Consider the following 19,551-nt stretch of genomic DNA (forward strand, 5'->3'; position numbering starts at 1 on the left):
TTATTTCTTTTTTTTTTTACAGTCACAGTTTTTATCCTCTGAACTTCTCCTATGTGAGCTCACCTTGGCATGTGAGGCAACAGCTTTTGCCTTTGAGGAATGCTTTTTATTTTGGACTTTTTTTTCCCTCCCTCTTTGCAAATGTCTTTTTTTCCTAAAGAGTATTTTTAAGGCATGGTAGAATCATACTAAAACAAATAGTTGATAATTGGCTCCAGGGAAGGGTGTTCTGTATGGCATACTGAATCTTCTCCTAGGAGAAGAGGTCCTGCCTTCTGCCACAAGCTTCCCACATAGCCCTTAGCAGGTCATTCAACTGCTTTGTTCATCAAGGAAATGGTTGTTGAGATTGTACTTCCATTCCTAGCTTCTTCAGACTGTAAGGACTCTAGGGTGGCCACTACATTTGCATATATGTCTTAATATGCATGTGTTCCCCATAGCTTGGTCTGCATCCAAATATTAATTACAGTGGCGAAGATCAGGCAGGAAAGAGGGAGTTTGAAGATAATTTCTTCTGGTGCCTGATCTCCACAGTCTCAGACAGATCACAATTTCAAGCACTCTGCTTTAACAGTTCTGTATTCTCAAATAATATTATTAATTTTTGATTGAAATCACTATCACAATGCCACAACTAATGGCAATTTTCATTCTGCATTGTTCCTTCAGTGAAGTAACATAGGTTTGCTTTATTTAAGGTCTTATAAATTGACAGTCTATAGGGAACTGGTAGAAAAATGCGAGTGCCCCTCCCTGAGGCAGCCAACCAGGAGACAGTGACATTTCGCACATTAGTACAGCAGTGCACAAAATGAATTCCAAGTTTCTCCCTATTGATTTCCCATCTGAACCCACTAATTCATCCCTGGCTACAGTTCCTATGCAATCACAGGAATGTGCAGTTATAGGCTCTTGAGCAGAACTTTACTGTTTTCCCTCAACATGGATCCTGTTCTCTCAGAACTGACGTCCTTGAATCAGATGTGGCTTTCCTTCTCAGTCCTGTTTGACAGACTGCACAGCTTTAATAACCAGTATCTTAAAGTTTTATCAAATGGCACTGAATAATTTATTGAGTATAGTCTTCCCCTTTAAAACTGCCAGCATTCGGTGTGTTGGAGCACCAGTCTGATCCACTGGGGCTGACCCTGGGCTTCCTTGCACTCCTTCAGTTTAATGTGAGCTTTGAATCGTGCTTTTTCAGAGCTTTTACAAATCCATGGCAGCTCTGTTCATGTACACAGACATTTGTGTGACAGTTGTTTTCCCTCTTATTTTTAGCCTTGAGAAAATAGTTCTTTTCCTGTTGAAATATTTTTTCATCCTTCTGTTTTGCAGAACTTCATCTCTTATAGAAGATCTTCCAAGTGCTTTTAAAACATGAACAAAATATGCAGTTTTAGTTAATCATCCTTTTGGAAGGGCAGAAGCGTAGATACACCAGTGTTAGCAAAATTGTGTTATTTTGAGACAGATTACTAAGAAGATTAGGAAAAGTCAGGATAACAGCCTTTTATAAATATTTGAGTTATGATACTTGCTTTTCTTATTATTTGTTATTTATATTTCTGAGACTAAAGTAGGGGCGTAATTTTCCTTTCAGTTAGCACGTGATGAGAATTCTGGTAGAGCTTCCTGCTCAACACACTCCAGGCAGGAGGCACCAATTTTTTAAGGCTGGGTTAGCCCGAGACAAGCCCTAGTGACATTTCTCACTTTAGCTGTCTCTGTGGGTGCCCACTGTAAAGTACTTGCAACACCTAGCATCTCTGGAAAACTGGCATTTCCCAGTCCAACCAAAAGCTCACCCAGATCTGGCTTTTTCTGTAGGACACTAACAAGAAAAAAAAAGTAGGAAAATAAGTTTATGAGTCTTTATGTATCTTAACACTGGTTTGGTGTTTTTTTTGTTTGTTTTCTTTTAGCACAAGAGCTTGTGTTATGTGTCAGCTGCCAGGTTGCCTTTACCTTCCCCATTTGGCACTGGCTTTCTCTGAATCACAAATGAATGCAACGGCTGCTCTTTCTCTACTACTCTGCAAGCAGCAGTATTTGGGGTGAAGTCTGCTCTCTGAGTGACTGCACATCCCAGCCTGGCACCACTGCCTCTGGGGCAACCTTCCCCAGCACTGCAGCCACCAGCCAGGACAAAACCCTCCTGAGGTGGCCACTGAATTACCTGGGAAATCAGGTTGGCTCCTGAGGGCAGGAAGCAAATGAAAGGTCATGGAGACACGTCCTTCTCTTTGTACCACCCACCTACATCAAATCTCGTTGGAGTTTCCCCAGGCCCACAACAGCTCTCTGAGCCCTCTTGGGCTACTCTTTTGTTCACAGCTTCTCATGAAACCTTTCTGATACTTCTCGGGGATCATACCAGGCACCCAGGAATGTCAGTACTGCAGGATTTCTTGTTTGGTATTGCAGGTAAAAATTATTTTGCCCTTGAGATGTCAACGGATGGTTCTGCCTCTAAGAAGCTCCGTGATCTCTGTAACATCATATGACCTGGATTTACATCCCTATGTTTCCTAGGATCTTAAACATGACTGTGCCTAGGGCTCTATCACAGTGTGAACCCTGGCTGGTAGAGCTCTACTTTGAGTGCACTTTTACTCCTTAAGGATGTGTGACAAAGCAATTTACAGACCTTCTAAAAGCAGTTATTCCTTAGGTATTGTGAGAAAACCACAGAAATAAATGGACTACGAATCATCTCTACACAAACAATATTCACTTTGTAAAGATTTTTTTAATCCCACTTGAGCAATATTGGGCTTCTGACCAAAATCTTATAGAAACTCTTGTCCTCTTCTGTCTCTTCCCATATATGTTTTCTTTCCTGGAACATGAAACCTCTTTTCCCCAGAAGATCTATAGCTGTTATTCTGTAATTATTCATATCACTTGAATAACTTTCATGATAAATGAAGATTTCTGAGGTAAGGTCTAATAGCCTAATTCATTTCAGAGACTATGGTATCCATCCATTTTGGAAGACTGTCATGAAGGATACCCATTATCACATGATTGGATAACCTTTCATTTTATAAATATGTTAGGGTTGAATGATTGAGTTATAAATGTGAACTAGAACAGATTTACTAGAGTTCAATTTAAAAATTGTTATTCTGGTAGTGTATTTCCATGGGTGTGTTTAGTCTGATTAGGTTAACTTTGTTTATTTGAGATTACTTCATCTTCAACCACATAACATTCTGCTCTTCATTTTGCCATTCTGTTCATAGCAATTGCTATTATTTGTTAACAAATATTTTTATCCATTATGCAGCCTCTGTGCAGATCTTGTTTTCCATCTCTGTGAGGGAGAAGAGTGAGAAATTGAGTGTAAAGAAAGGCAGTTGAGCATGTGGGAGCTGGCTTATGCTTGTAAAGACAACTAAGTCTTAACAGCATCACCAGGTTATTGAGCAAAGCAATATAAGCTCAGAGAGCTGAAATGCATCCTCATCACATCTGATGGTATACCCAGTTTTAATAAACAAACTATCCTGATGATAGAACTTCAAATTTTGTCATTCGATCTTAGTGTAACTTATTTTAACTTGTGGTGATTACTGCTGCCTTAGGAATAGGATCTATATATAGGATTCTATATATAAAGTGTAGACATCAGTGTGTGAACTATCTTGCAAATCAAGGCATGTTAATTCCCAAATGAAGCCATCTTTAGCAAGCTGTTCAGTGGAGCAGTGATTTCAAGAGCAAGTGATCTACATTAAGATTCAGACAGATACAGGTTTTGGTTTGGAGTGGAAGTCTATCCAATGAATATGATCACTTCAAATGTGTTTAAAATTAGTACATTTATGCATAGTTTAAAAGCTTTGCATCGGTTCCAGTGCATTTAGCACTTCTAGGGTTTCTGTGCTTTACAATTATTGGTTAAAGATTCACTCTGAGGTTTGGATCTTATGGAACAGGCTTAATAATTGGGACATATTTATGAGAAGACTACAAGTATAACATCCAGTGTGCACTCCTATAAGACAAACCTGGGTAATGGGACAGCCTCCACTACAATATCCAGACAAAGGTCCATATGACAATGATGTTAGACAAGATAATGTACCATCTGCATTCAGCTTTATTGAAAATGTTTTTTTTTTTCTTTCTTTGCTTATCATTGTTTGCCTACTGTGGGCCATAGAGTCAATTAAGCAAAATTAATCAGCCTGTCCTGAGACAGAATTAAACAACTCTCTATTGAGAGTATGAAAATTATGCTGTGTTGGAAGAGATGCAGGAAAATTGCAAAGACTACAGCATGCTGCTAATCATCAGTGAATATTTGACAAGGATTGTTTGGCTTAATCCGTCCTTTCCTTAAAACACCTTGGTAGTGGGCCAAGGGCAAGCTTTATGCCAACTTTGTCCTTTGAGTCAAAGCTAAAAATAGCCCATGGAGGGTTCCTAGGTCTGATTTTTTGGCTTCCAGAGATCCCAAAAGGAAATTCATCATACCAAAGTAATCCATGTGTACCACAACCCTGTTATAGGTGGATCTGTTTTATTTAGTTCCTATTTAAATATTTCTTTAGTGTATTGAGGATTCTTCTATAATTTGTTTTAAAATGCGTACATCTGCACTGAAGTTGCAAAGAAATGCACAAAGACAATCCGCTGCTCTAGGGGTGAATTTTAAGAGAAACAATGACTTTCTTTTCACCTTTGCAATGTGGAAGACCAGTCTTGAGTCAGGAACGTTATTTCTGCTTTGGGAATAATGGTTCAGTTTACTCTTGAGTGGTTCTTACATAAACTCTATGATTTTACAACAAGATTTTTGAAAGTAATCCCAATATGAATTTCTGAAATATATATACTAATGTGGATTTGATGAGAAAAATGGGGTCTGATCTCTACAGTGAGGGACGAAGCAAGCAAGAATGATGTAGCAAACATAATTAGCAGAGCAAACATTACTGAGATTAGAGTAATGCTTGCATTAGTGCCTACACCAAGCTGTTTCCTATCTGTTAAATGGTGATTTGTGATGGCATGGGAAATGTTATTTGGACAATGTTTTTTTTTCCAGAGAATCTAATAGAGTCTAATCCATTCCCCAGGTATGAAGCCAAACAACAGAAATAGGTGCAGAACAGGAGAGGAAACCAGTGTTTCTTCATCCCAAGAGCACACTCTAAATAAAGAGCTACCTGAGAAGCCAGTATGTGGCCACAGACATATTTCCTTTAGTACTCTGTTTTGAAAATACCTATGGATTAGAACATGAGGGAAAACTAGGTGGGAAAAAAATGTCTGCTTTGTGTATCTAGAGGAATCTAGAAGGTTCCACACTACCCTGAGTGCGTTCAAAGCCCTCTTACTCAGCATCCCAGGGACTTGACTCACAAAAATTGATGCAGGCAGGTGTTATGTCTCTAGAGGAGCAAATAAGAGAGAGTTGGAGTATACAAAACCTTGTAAATCAGTGCCTATAGGAAAATTTAGGAAATGTTTCAACATCATGAGGTGATCACCACAGAATGCAGTGTTTCAGTATTCGTAGGCTCTTTTCAGTGCCCACATTAGGTATAAATCCCAATAGATCTGTGCTCCCTCTGATCCAAAGAAGTAGCATGTTTGGGTGGGAGCCACCTAGGGTAGACTGCTGACAAGACAGGCAGCTCCTCTGCTCAGCTTGTAACCAGTATTTTGTCCCCCAGGCTTTGAGACTTTAGCAGGCTCTTCTTTCTACTGCAGGTCCTAAGTCCAATACCCTCTTTCAAAATGATTATCCCAAAATTTTCCTTTAAAGACTGTTGTCATGGAGCTGCTGTTCTCTTCTGTCACAACATTTCCCTGTCACTCAGTTTGAGTGGATTCAGATTACATTCTCCACCTTTCTGGAGAGTGCTCTGTGCATTAGACTGAAGATTATGCCTGCCCAGCTATAAATGGAATGAGGCAAAAAAAGGGGAAAGGAAAATGTACAATTTTAGGAAAGACAGACTGAGTAAGAGATAGAAATGAATGAGATGTATTGGACTCTGAAATCTGCTGGACTCTTTCAAGGTGGAAAGTGAAAGCAACTTTTTTCCAACACTATGGAGATGAACAAGATATTTCCTCTAATCCATTACCCTTACAGCACTTGTAAATTCCTGAGTGCTTATTCTCTTCTATGAACAACTTAAAGGAATAGCTTCACAAAATATGAATTTCATGCTATGAAATCACCTGCAAAAATTGGGGCTAGATGTTCTAAAGGAGAGTCAGACTGATGAACCTCTGAATGATATGCAACTCAAATTATATGAGTTTGGGGACACTTTGTCTATGTGGTTTTCTTCAGAATCATTGATACCAAAAACAGAGGAACAGTTTTTGTTTGTTGTCTTGCCATAGTTATGTCATCATTTACAAAGCTGTCATACTTACCATAGTTATCTTTCTTGTCCAAATATTCAGCTGATTTTGGTAGGCTTTTTATTGTGGGGGGTGTATTTTTTGTTTTAATCAGACAAGAACTTGATTTTTTTCTGGTACAGTTACTGGAATTCTAACAGGAAAGGCTTTTACTAATGTATATGTAGCAGCTGCACAGTGCTAATGAAGCTATTAGACATCTAATGTGTTTTCTATTATTCAGTCCTGTCTGAATTAACACTTAGTATTTGAAGAAAAACATGACAAAAATGAGGAGGATATATACTAAATACCATTTTTCACTTTCAATTGGTTACTACTTGTAAGAGGCACCTGAAAAAAAAAACAAACCACCATACATTTTTCAGAATACTGCTAGAAAAACTAGAAACCATGACTTATTTCTTAAACTAAGTGCTGAAGAGGAGTGACTGTGTGAATGTCTCTGTAAAACCTAGAGTAGTAGTGTCTCAGTAAAACCTAGAGTAGTAAAGATTTGTGTTTTGGTCAGAGGAATGACCAAAAGCAATTTAAACAAAACTGGCTGAGAAAAAGATGTGTATTGGATTTCCTTTGGTTTTACCCTCTTCTTTTTCTCAGTTCCTTCTCTCAAATTTCTCCACATTGCCTTGCTTCACCCTTGGTCTGGACTGAGATGATTCACAGAGCATAAAACTTGTTCTCAAAAACAGAGAATTGCAGCAGATATTGGGTAGGTCTCTGTGACATTTGACGGATTTGGGTACAAATCTGTATCTAGACAGAGCTGAATAACTAAAATTCCTGGGAAGATCTCTGCAATAAACAAGGCAATGTCAGGGAGGGAGCTGGTGCTTAATCCTAAACAATTCAGGGAGCCTTAGTGCAAACCAAGACTGACCTGAAAAATGTGGTCAGTAAGGGTGGGTTATAAAAAAATACAGCCTTTTTAGGAAGAAAAAGGAAAAGAAAAAGAAAAAAGAAAGAAGAAAAAATAAAAATAAAAAGAAAGAAGAAAAAATAAAAATATAAAGAAAAAGAAAAATAAAAAGAAAAAGAAAAAGAAAAAGAAAAAGAAAAAGAAAAAGAAAAAGAAAAAGAAAGAAAAGAGAATCTTTAGCTGCTGCCTAACTGGGACAAAGAGTATGATTGCTCTAAAAACAATGTTTACTAGGATATATCTCTGGCCTCGAAGGAGAAAAAGTGCATCCAGAGCTATATTTGCATAGATAAAAGAGGCCTGTAAAAAGTTAGAATACACTGATCAAGTGGAATTTAATTACTCCTACACTGCTAGAAATCTGAACTTCAGAACTGAACTGAATCCTAGGGAAAGAAACAAGTTTGGAAAAATAAGACAGCTTACCCATGAGTGCTTAAGAACAAGTAATTACACTCAAGTCAGAGAAAAGACAGGTCTACTCAACAGGGAATAGAATAAAAATATTTTATAAAGTACACTTCAAGCAAAAGGAACTCAGGTGAAACCACTAACTTCTAGGACTTTTTCAGGAATTTGTGAGTGATGAGTGGTAATTAAAGATTTGTAGTCAAAGCATGTGTTTGCATTGAGTCCAGGATTACATAAATATTTCTTTTCTTCCTTTTTGGATTAAATTTTGGAGAAGTTTCCTGAAGTCTGATTTCAGTTCTTGTTTTCTTCTGCTTAGAGAAGCCTGAATTTTGCTGCTTTGAATTCTGTTTGGTCACTGATGTTCTGTATCACCATTATATATTCATATCACATGAGATCCTGTTTTTGTCATATGATTTATATCCAGGCAGTGATCCCTTAAGACATCTATTTCTCAGGCACCTGATAAGAGTACCACAGTATTGCATGTGCCCAATCCAGGGTAAAGAAACAGAAGGACAGATAATACTAGCAGAATAAAAGGTCTGGAGACAAAACAAAGATGCAGCTGAACACATAACTAATCACTTGTCCTGAAAACAGAAAATTAAAAGGTATGAGGCAACAGAGATTCCTTTAATATGTACTAATAGATGCAATTTGTTTTCCAGAAATCCTGTTATTATCACAGATCTCTTAGTCATGAGAATTAATATGCCAGATTTTCTCTGCTTTTCAATCAGACTTCTAAATGAAAATTTAGAATTTCTACATGAAATACAATGAAAATACAGTTCTGCAAGGTTTTATTGTCTGTGCTATTAAAGGGAAGCTTTAATCCTAGCTTAAAGTAGATGAGTTAGTTTTTTAAAATAATTAAAAAAATTAATTGCAGATGCATGACTGTGTTTCTTACATGATTTCAAAGATTTTACACATGAACCTTTCTTGGCCAGTGGCACAGGGTAACCCGCTCCCCCTCCCAGTTTACCCATTGCCTGCAGCAGTTGAAGAAAGCAAGGTGAAATCCACATGGAGAATGCCAGCTGATCCGGGTCAGCACTCAGTTATATAAGTGCATGAAGCTGTGGTGTTCTGACCTTTAAGTTCACTGTACAGAGGCTGGTGCAGGGCCTTTGCAATCAATCCCATTTGAAAGATCTAAATTTCCAATACATCACGAGCATGTAGCAAAATGTTCACTTCTATAAATTTGCTTTTACCTTGAGTAGTTTTGTCAGAAGCAGGTAAAAGGTCTTTCATATTCAGAGCCACACTAGCTCCACAGCTTTAACATTTGAGTCAAGAAAGGCTTTTGAGAGAAAATGTATTCATAATTCCCAGCATCCATCAGTAGAGGAAGGGTTTTGAAGAAAAAAACCCAAACTCATAGTAACAGAAGTCCAGGATACTAATTCAGTATAACTAGCCTCCTGTTAGCAAAGCTGACTGAGTGACAAAATTAGATCTTTAAAGGTCTGGAGCGGAAGCCGCCTCAAAATGTGGTAAAGAAGAATTAGCAAGAATTGTCTTCACAGACTGCAACAAGATCATATCCTGGGCAGACAGAAAGTGTATGAAACAAGAAAACACTAGTTTTAGGGCACTCCAATACCTGATAAATGTGTAAGCCATTCTCCAATGCTCTGTATATCTCTTTCCTCATGATTTACCTTTAATCAATTCAAACTTAAACTCCTTTACCATGAAAATCAATGGAAGTTTTATCAGGAGAGCTAATCTTGCTTTCAGGCTTTCAATTTCTGTCTTTTGTTTTGTCTCCCTTACATTTTGTCTCAAAGCACACAGTGTCAGAGCAACATCAGTCCATCAGTTTAAAAGTATTCTTTATACAGTCCGATGGTACGGTTTTTAGAATTTAGAAACTATGAACATAAAACCTAAGCTACTGTAAAAGTAAGACAAAAATAGAATATATCTGTTGTGTGAAAATGTTTTCAACAGTAATTGCATTTTTATTTCCATTGTATCTCTTATCCGAGGATCTCTAGATACTTTTAGTTCTGACACACACAGGAGTCAAGATTATTGCTCCCTGAAACACACCAAATGTAGTTCCATAACCAGATTCTACCAGGTATTGATAATTCTATAATTTGAGCACAGAAAAGTAAAAAGTGTAGAAAATATTCTTTTTAACTACAACAGGAGCTACTGTTTGAAAAGATACGTAAGAGATATAGGCAAAATAACACAGAGCTATAGGCCTGTGAGTCCCAGAGAATATGTAGAGCTTGGGTATGACTAATCAAATACACCAGAACATTCAATATGAAATTTAGATTTAGATGAGGAATAAATTAGGGGTGGATCTAACTATTCTACTCTATCAGTTTGAATTCTCAGAACATTGGTCACAAATGTGTATTTTCACATTTTTATTTATCATACTCAGTATTCTTTCCCTTTGGGTTTCTCTGTTACATCAAAAGATATAATAAATGTATATCACTCACAGAATAGAATTTTACAATAAAAGTAATCCTTTCCTTTCCAAAGATTTTTGACAAGTTAAGGACTTTAACAGAAATTGTCTCCATAAAAATAGCTTGAACTTTTTGATTAATTTTTGTCTGCATAACTGCAAAATTCCAGTCTCAAAAGATGAAGTTTTTTTCTTATTTCCTATCTTCTTTTGAAAATTTTGTACATTTTTTTCATGGTTGCAGAACAGTCCTATATCTCTGTACTCAAATCCCTCAGTGATATTTCACTGACTGATATGAAGCAACATGCATCCACTAACCCCTATGATTCTTTGGTCCTATGCATTGAAAAAAAGAGTAATACCAAAAAACAACTCACCAGACTGGTTTTTGGTGACTATATGGTAGATTCAATGTTCATTAATTTTCTTTGTGATATTGGTCAAAGTTCTCTTCCTTCTGAAGAGCATTGGAGGAGATTAAATATGGTAACATAAAATCATAAAGTATTGCACTCACTCAGTGTCCTGGATCAGTCTTAAGGTATAGCACAGATTTGCAGGATTTTTTTTAATGTGGTTTTGGACTTTTTTTGCTTGATTTTTTGTTTGTTTTGGTTTGGTTTCAGGTTTGTTTGTTTATTTGTTTGTAGTTTGGGGATTTTTGTTTCTTTGCTTGTTTTTGGTTTTGTTTTTGTTTTTCTATATTTTTTTCCAGTGAGAGCAATTCACAATTGGTTATTTGTCAAGGGGCCTTAGGAAATTCCTCTTTCTAATAAGTAAACTAAGCTAATATTGATCATACTTTTCTGGAAAGTTTTTTTTTCCCAAAGACTTGAAAACATTTTTTTTTTTCAGATATGGCTGAAGAATATGGCTATATGTCAAACATTTCCTGGTTAACACAGAGGATAAAAACATCTTAATGGGATGTAAATAAAATACGCCATTGATAGGAATGTCCTTGTAGTGAACACTCTGGGGTAGTTAGTCCAGGGATGCCTCACTCCAGAAATACAGGCATGGCACTGCTCTTGGTATTATGATGTTAGAAGAAATAGTCTTTATCAAACAGCACAGAGTTTGGTTATCTGAGATATAGAGATAGAAACAATTGTACTGTCTTAAACAAATTATAAGCCAAAGGTATGATTTTCAGTCAGAATGCCCAGAAGGGAGTCAAAAGATGAGACAAAGTACACTGAAAAAGTAAGAACTATCAGTGAATGTAGAGGGCTGGGATATTGGACATACAAGAAGATGTATGATGGTGCAATACAAAAGAAGTTAAGGATATGATTTCTTTAAAAAAATAAAAAAATACTCTGAATAGATCAGTGAAGAAAACTAGCTTGATTGATATAGCAGAACTGTCAGTATATATCTGAGTAGCAGGAACACCAAAAAGTGGGAAAAATATTACAAAAGAGAAAGTTGAAATTGAAATATTTTCTCCATGTTTACATTAGCATAAATTTGGCAATGGGCAATGAAGATGGACATTTTAATTCCACTCCCTTTCAATGCAAGAAGGTGGAAGGGTTCATGAATGTATTCTACAACAGAGTACAAGAGGAAGAAGTTAATTTACTTGCCTTCATTGTACACTACTCATTTATTGATTCTTTCAGCCCTGGAGGAACTTTGTACAGCTCTAAGTCAGGCCTCCAAGCTGTGTATGCAGAGCAAAAGGGGCTTGGAAAGGTGATCTATAAAGAGGAATGCGCTGGGGGGAAGTTGTCTGAATTGTTCAGTAGGAAACACTAAGAAGGAAGGAACATCTTAAATCTTTGCATACGTGATACTCTAGGCAAGCACTACTGAAAGCTCAGAAATTTTAATCTGTGCTAAGGGTAAGCATGAAAGACTTTTCAATATAGATCCTTAAATAATTGTAATGCAGTATTTTTGTGGATCTAGTCCATAGACAGAAAATAGAAGCAAATTTGGAAGTTTTTGACTCAACAGGGTTAATGACTCAAAGAATCATTATCACCACTAGGTACTGATCTACCTCTGAGCCTGTATCTTGCTCCATCATCATCACAAGTTGGTACAAAATCTTATTTTAATCAGATTTGGTGAAATACAAAAACAGTGCATCTTAAAGAAACTAGGCAAAGGTTTGCATCTAAATATACCAAACAGGCAGAACGATAACACATCTATTTGGACCAGAACTTCTACAAATGCAAGTGGTATGAACTTGCATAAATAGTAACTCAATTTTATAGGGCTGTAAGCTGTGAAAAAATGTAACAGAAAAGCTAACAGAAGCATTTAATAGAGGACAATGAACAGGCACCATAAAGCTAAGCAGGAATAAACATCAGAGAAATGTATGCAGTGGCTCTGTTTGTACAGAAAAGATTCCTTTACTGCAGGATATTTAATATGTTTCTGAGGTCTAACAATTATCTAGGTATCTATAGAAGGCATGTGTGTGGTCCAGTATCATAGAATCATAGAATATCCTGAGTTGGAAAGGACCCACCAGGATCATTGAGTTCAACTCCTGGCCCTGTGCAGGACACGCCAAGAATCACACCGTGTGCCTGAGAGCATTGTCTGAATACCTCTTGAACTCAGACAGGCTTGGGGCTCTGACCACTTCCCTGGAGAGGCTATTCCAGTGCCCAACCACCCTCTGGGTGAAGAACCTTTTCCTGATATGTAACCTAAAGCTCCCCTGCCTCAGCTTCATGCTATTTCCTTGAGTCCTGTCACTTGTCATGAGAGTGACAAGATCAGTACCCGCCCCTCTGCTTCCCTTCATGAGGATGTTGAAGACCATGGTAGGTCTTCCTTAAGTTTCCACTTCTCCAGGCTGAACAACCCAAGTGACCTCTGACACTCCTCATAAGGCTTCCCCTTCAGCCCCTTCACCATCCCTGTGGCCTTCCTTTGGCTGCTTTCTAATAGGTTAATGTATTTTGTATATTGTGGTGCCCAAACCTGCACGCAATATTCCAGGTGAGAACACACCAGTGCAGAGCAGAGCAGAGCAGGACAATCCCCTCCCTCGATTGGCTGATGATGCTTTACCTGATGCCCCTCAGGACACAGTTGACCCTCCTATCTGGCAGAGCACTATTGATATTCAACTTGCCATCATATTCAACTTACCATTAACCAGGACCCGCAGGTCTCTTCCCACAGTTCTGCTCTCCAACCCCTCATTCCCCAGTCTATACATACAACCAGGGTTGCCCCGTACCAGGTTCAGAATCCAGCACTTGCCCTTGTTAAACTTCATATGGTTGATGATTGTCCATCTATCTGACCTGTTGAGATCTCTCTGCAGGGCCTCTCTGCCCTCAAGGGAGTCAACAGCTTCTCCTGATTTGGTGTCATCAACAAACTTACTTAGTACTTATTATTCTTTCCATCAACAAACTTACTTAGTATTCTTTCCAAGTCTCTGATGAACCAGGCAGAGGATGGAGCCCTGTGGAACTCCACTAGTGACCAGTCACCTGTCTGATGTCACCCCATTCACTATAAATTTTGGGCTTGACTCAAGAGACATTTTCTCACCCATCGTGTAACAGTTATCCAACTGTACATTTTGTCCAGAAGGATACTGTGAGACACAGTATCGAAAGCTTTTTGGAGTCCAAAGAAATTGCATCTACTGGCTTTCCTTTGTTATCTAGGCAAGTTACCCGAGAGTGGTTGAGGTTCTGTGAAGTGTACGGACAATCTGCTCCAGTGCTTAGAACCCCCTGTGGGTAGAACATTACCACCCAAAAGCAAACAAACACAGTCATTTTAATCTTTCAAATGGCATCCCAGTTTTTTGGGGGAAAGTGTTAAGTATGACCTTCTCTGTTGTCTTCCTCTGGATTTCCTTGAAATGACCAACTGGGGAGGCCTCGGGCTTTTAGTGGTGGACTCCCGTTGTCTGCTCATGTCTCAATAGAATCAGCACTGACCGAGACCAAATCCAGGTCTTCTCCACAAAGGTCCTGATTTTTATAGAAATGGGAGTTTATAAGTATTCATCATCCTTTATGATAGATAATGTTCAGTGCATGTCAGATCATCCTGCGAACCCCCTGGGGGTGCAGGGGCAGAGGAAATTAAAGGGGATGATCAAAATACTGATGAGCTCGATACTTTTTTGTTAATACTATGTTAAATACTAATTTTTTAATGGAGGAGTTGGATTTTCTAGTGACCTAAAATGATACATCACCATCAAATCTTACCTGCCTGTGAGGAATTTTTCCCTGTGTTTTCTAGCTGGGCATATTCTAAAAATGTTAGTTTTTGATTATTCCAGCTAAGGTAGGGTAGCCAATTCTTAACCCTGTCAACTGAAAAAGTTTATTTCTTTTTGCTGTTCAAGACACTCCTGTCATCAGTCTTAGTTCAGCACTGCAGTTTCAAACAAAGTACATATCTACAGTGTTCAACTTTCCTCTTAGACAAAAATAAAAAAGATTTTTTTTTAAAGGAAATGTACTTTTATTCTGGTCGTAAAATGAAATGGCAGTGTTTTTCTCTTTGTTTTGTATTATAAAGATTGGCATGGTCATTTTCTTGCAAAAAAGTTATAATTTTCTGTAAACTAATCTGTTTTTAAAAATTGCGTACTTGTCACCATTTTGCTTTAGAAGCAATATGAACATTAAAGGATTTATTATTTCTATTGTCAGAACACAGATTACGCACTTCAGAAAGACAGTCAGCCACCAAGTCTGGCTGGCAGCTGTGCAGGTGATAGTAACTCTGTTGTGTATGAGGTATTATCACCTCTTGATAATGAGTATCTTTGACAACAGAGGAATTTCTGCAGTGAAGTAGGAAAATTGTATATGAGTAAAATAATTTCTGATTTTACATAACTCACCAGATGTATTTGCAAGTGTATGTTATTTAGAAATCCAAACTAAATATACTGGAATGAGCCAGCAATTTTTATGATACAATCTTTTAATAGGCTGTCAAAAATACAAAGCAGCTTTTCATAGATCTTCAGATTAATTCATAATCCTTTAGGGAAAAATTATGCTGTGAATCTATTCAGAACATAAACATGTTCCTTATAACCATGTTGCCCTGGCAAATGTAGACAGAAGGCCATTGCAAGTAAACGTATAAGTTGGGTGACAGATTGGAAGAAGCAAAATGGGTTATGACATTCAGTTGCTGGTTATCTGAAGTGAAAATGTTATATGCCTTTCCATAATGTCAGTCCCCATAAATAGTTTACAGACTTTGATCTTAAAATTCTTATTTGTTCCCATCAATTGTTACTATGTGGGAAAGTATTTCAGTACCTCCCTTCTACGATGTGTAGAAATTTTTCTCTAGCTGCCAGTCTAAATGCAATGCACACACGTTATTGATATTCCTAGAAATTACTTCACTGGGAAAAACTGGTTTTGGCTCCTAAATGATCCTGACCATGTTGTGTATGTCTGGCTGGGCTGGCAGCAGTGACATAACATCATGAACAAAGTATCTTTCCACACTGCAAAGGCCAAAAGAGGGTTGGACAGTCTATTTGTTTGTTTGTCTATCTCATATTATTTGCTTGCGTGACATCTGTGCTCATCTACAGAACTGTCAAAATTCACGGAGGACACAAGTGTGTGTATTTCCCATTTTTAACATGGAACAGACTGCTGAATGGACTGCCATAAGCTGCCTCTGAGACAAATTAGTTCTGAGCAAACAATCCTACTGCATGCTATTGCTTCAATGGTATGATTTAGCACTTGAGTATTTATTAAAAGAGAAATTTAAGGGGTTAAATAGTAAATGATAAAATTCAGCAAGAAACTTTATGTTGCTGTAAGAGTTTTAACTTGTGGATTAACTGATTTATACCTTCAGACTTTCATTGTTCTATCTGTTTGTCTAGTGATTGTCCTTTACCTTATAAATAGATGTGAAATGAGCATATTTGGGTATTGAAAAAGGTACTTGTATGTGTCTTTGTGGTATATCTACATGTGGGGTTTTTTTTTACCTCAAATGTCTGCTTCTTTCTTTTTATATTGTTTATGTATTGCCCTTCACTATTAGCATTTGAAGATTTTTCAGCATCAACCTTAAAATGGAATCATAGGTCATTTATCTTAGAATGCATGCTGAGAAGTAATCAATTGTAGCATCACTTTATTGATGGTGTTTTGAAGCTCTTCCAGAAAAACTCTTTACCTTGTTCTGTAGTTCATTCTGATGGGATTGATTTATGCTAAATATATGTCCTTAGGTTCCACAAAAGTTGTATTCTAGTGGTTGGCATCTTGCTGTCCTTTATTGGCAGTAATAACAATAATAACAAAAAAAGGATAACGTTTTCCATGAAAATACTACATGCCATTAGCAGAATTTAATTATTCTGATAAGTACAATGGAGCAACTAATAAGACACTGGAGTGACGTCAAACACTACTCACAAAACAATCATCATCATGGCTAGGCTTCGCGAACGAAGCGCATTGATTCCCATGAAGATTTCACAGACTAAAGTGCCTTGTTTGTGACAAGAAAGAAAAATATTGAGCACAAAACCTACTTAATTAGGAAGCAAAAAATTATTTGAAATTAGGACAGTCAATCCAATTTGTGAAAGACGGTGATATAGTAAAATATTTTATTATTCTTAAATTATTTTCAAATTAACTTTCATTAATCCCATAACAGAAAAATCTGCAGAGGAAAATCAGACCTTTATAGGCCTCAGGTTATGTTTTCTTGATTTAGAGGATGAATACCAATGAACTCTAAAACAATTATCAAAATAATCAATATGACAAAGCAAATGTAAGCAGGATGGTTTATTGGAGTAACAGTGCATTTGTCTCTGGGGAGACAAACTTGTGTCAGGTGTGGAAAGAATATAGTTAAATAGTTAAATAGTTTCAAGTATTTAATGGAATCTCTCGTTTGAAACAGGCTTGCTAAATTATTTATTGAAACATCTAATTAGTAAGTGTAGTTCTTAGAGCTTGGATTTACTCTTTCTGAAATGACCCATATAACTCTCATGCAACAGGATATCAGAAGAATTCTGAAGATTGCAAAAATTGCTAGGAGATATTAAAGCAGCAATTTAATCTGTCCATGTAGTAACAAATGCATAATTTTCTTCTGATTTACATTTTTGGGGAAACAATAAATTTTGTATATTAAGAGACCAAAAAAAAAAAAAAATCCAATTTCTCTTGTTCCATAAGCTCTCAGTCTTTTGCAATTCATGAAGGACAAAATGCCTCCAAGAAACCAATACCATGCACCACTTCCTCCTCTATTTATGTTTTGACATCAGGTAGTGTTTTTCTGACTATAATTTGTTGGACAACTTTTACTGGCGATGGACTCGGTCTTCTGGAAGGTGCTTTGATGTGTGCAATGCCAGTAAAAGGGAGAGTAAAACATTATTAGTCATGATACCTGGAACCATTTAGTATTGCTTGACAGTATTAGAACTCTGATTGAAGAAGGGTATTTTCTTCATGAAAACTGGACTTGATATGTTGCCATTTCTACTACCTTTTCTTACTTACTGGAGAAAAAAAAATATGTATGCATGCATGTGTATATATGCCTTTCAGTGTGAGAAGGAGAGAAAGGGAGGAAAAACTCTAAAAAGTTTCAATTAGTTGGAAGAAAGATACTCAGAAGTGAGTTCTGGGAAAGAATCTGGAAAAACTAAAAAACCTTAAGTGGCTACTCAGAGTTTTTTTCTACATCATATAAAACATTAATTATCAGTGAGAGAATGAGGCAATAAGAAAAGGAATAATGACTGATCACGTTCAAATCTCAGTCAAGCATTATTACCACTGGCAAGTTACTGATTCAACAAAATACTGAATATCCAAGATATCTAGAGAGGCAGAGATATTACTTAGAAAAGAATTTCGGGTTTTGTTTTTTTGAATTATTTTGTTTGCAATTAGAAGTCTGCCTATTATAATGATATAATGTCTTGCCTTGCTAGCAATCTGTACTGGATTTTCCCCACAGTTATAGGAAGTCCTTTACCAGAACAGATTAAAAAATTGCTAAGAAAGATTCAGCAGCTTAAAAATGTAAATAATTCCATCTCTCAAAAACTATAAATCCAAAGGATTTGAAACATCAACTCTGTTGGAGCTGTGAGGGGAGAAACAGTGTGGGGACTCAGGTCATTGTCATCCATCAGGGAGACCTGGAGGCCTGGGGAGTGTGCTGGGAATGCACTGCAGTGCTTTCAAATCGAGCAAGAGGTTATTTCAGAGGGACGGTAGGTGGGATTTAAAACAGGGCAAGTCCCTCTACCCCTTGTCATCACAGCCTGCTAAACATAGGTCTCCTTAGATGTTACCATAACACAGCTAATAAATTGGAGGTGGGGTACTTAAAGCAGGATGATTGGAAAGAGAAAACAGTTCACAATCCTCTAACACCTTACCCCTTTTTGTGCTTGCATATAGCTTTTCACAGCCTGTTCTACTGCCACGCAGAAGAGCAGCAGTGAAAATGCCCATGTTTCTGGAACCCACTCCTGTGCATGGCTGGATTGAGAACGGAAGGGAGCGTGTGGCGCTGCTATACGGAAATACAGAGAGAACAAGTAAGACAGCTCCTGCAGCACTTAGAGGAAATATAACTGCATCAGAATCTAGAAATGGACTTTTCAGGGTGAATATATATGCTTCTAAAAGCCAGATTGGAGAAGATTAACAGGGTGAAGATGTGCTCTCAGCATGCCAATACCAATGGGCTGTGCTACAGACCATCATTTATTTTTGTTTCCCTGTTGTTAGCTATTGCAGGTGTACTCTTATGCCTGCGTTTTCATATCCTGCCTTTAACATCATTTATCTGGTTTTGTCTCATTAATTTTTTTATATTAATCCCAGGAAATGCATTAACTGCCCTGCTGGTTTAATATTTCCTCCTTGCCTCAGGAAGATAGTGTTCAATATCTTGTGCGAAGATTAAAACATTCAGTCAAAGTGCCTGCCTTTCTCATATTTATTAAAAGAAAGTATTTATCTCATCTGTTACAGTACTGGTGTTTTTCCTAGAAACACATCTTCCACTTGGGAAATCTTAACCTCTAGTACAAAAAATGCAATGACAGCCACCACAAAACATGAACAAGACAGAGAGAGATCAAGTAAGGGAAAACTGTAAGAGGCCAGGTATTTTTTTTGTCTTATGGAGACAGGTTGTAATTACTAACAGCTTCACTAAAAACTCATTATGCCTGGTTAGTTACAATGTAGCTCACTTTCCATGCTCTCCAGAAATGCAGTAAACCAGATACTAAAGGATCCATTCTTCCTTGTGCTGGAGAAATGTAAGGAAGAAAGCGAAAGAGCTGGTGGTTATTAGCAATAGTATTGACATTTAGGAATTCAAGAGTCTC

The 19,551-nt window shown here is 37.3% G+C and overlaps 1 long non-coding RNA gene across 3 annotated transcripts in view; it reads left to right on the forward strand.

Annotated features, from left to right (window-relative positions):
• Positions 1-19,551, forward strand: part of LOC126646715 (uncharacterized) — a 62,671-nt gene that overhangs the window by 38,951 nt on the left and 4,169 nt on the right. For all 3 annotated transcript variants that reach the window (XR_007630374.1, XR_007630376.1, XR_007630375.1), the window contains one exon: positions 18,611-18,750. This is a non-coding gene — a long non-coding RNA (uncharacterized LOC126646715). The remainder of the gene's footprint in view (positions 1-18,610; positions 18,751-19,551) is intronic.

The sequence above is a fragment of the Myiozetetes cayanensis genome, unplaced genomic scaffold (assembly GCF_022539395.1).
Source record: "Myiozetetes cayanensis isolate MyiCay16 unplaced genomic scaffold, myiCay2020 scf1, whole genome shotgun sequence".
Taxonomy (NCBI): domain Eukaryota; kingdom Metazoa; phylum Chordata; class Aves; order Passeriformes; family Tyrannidae; genus Myiozetetes; species Myiozetetes cayanensis.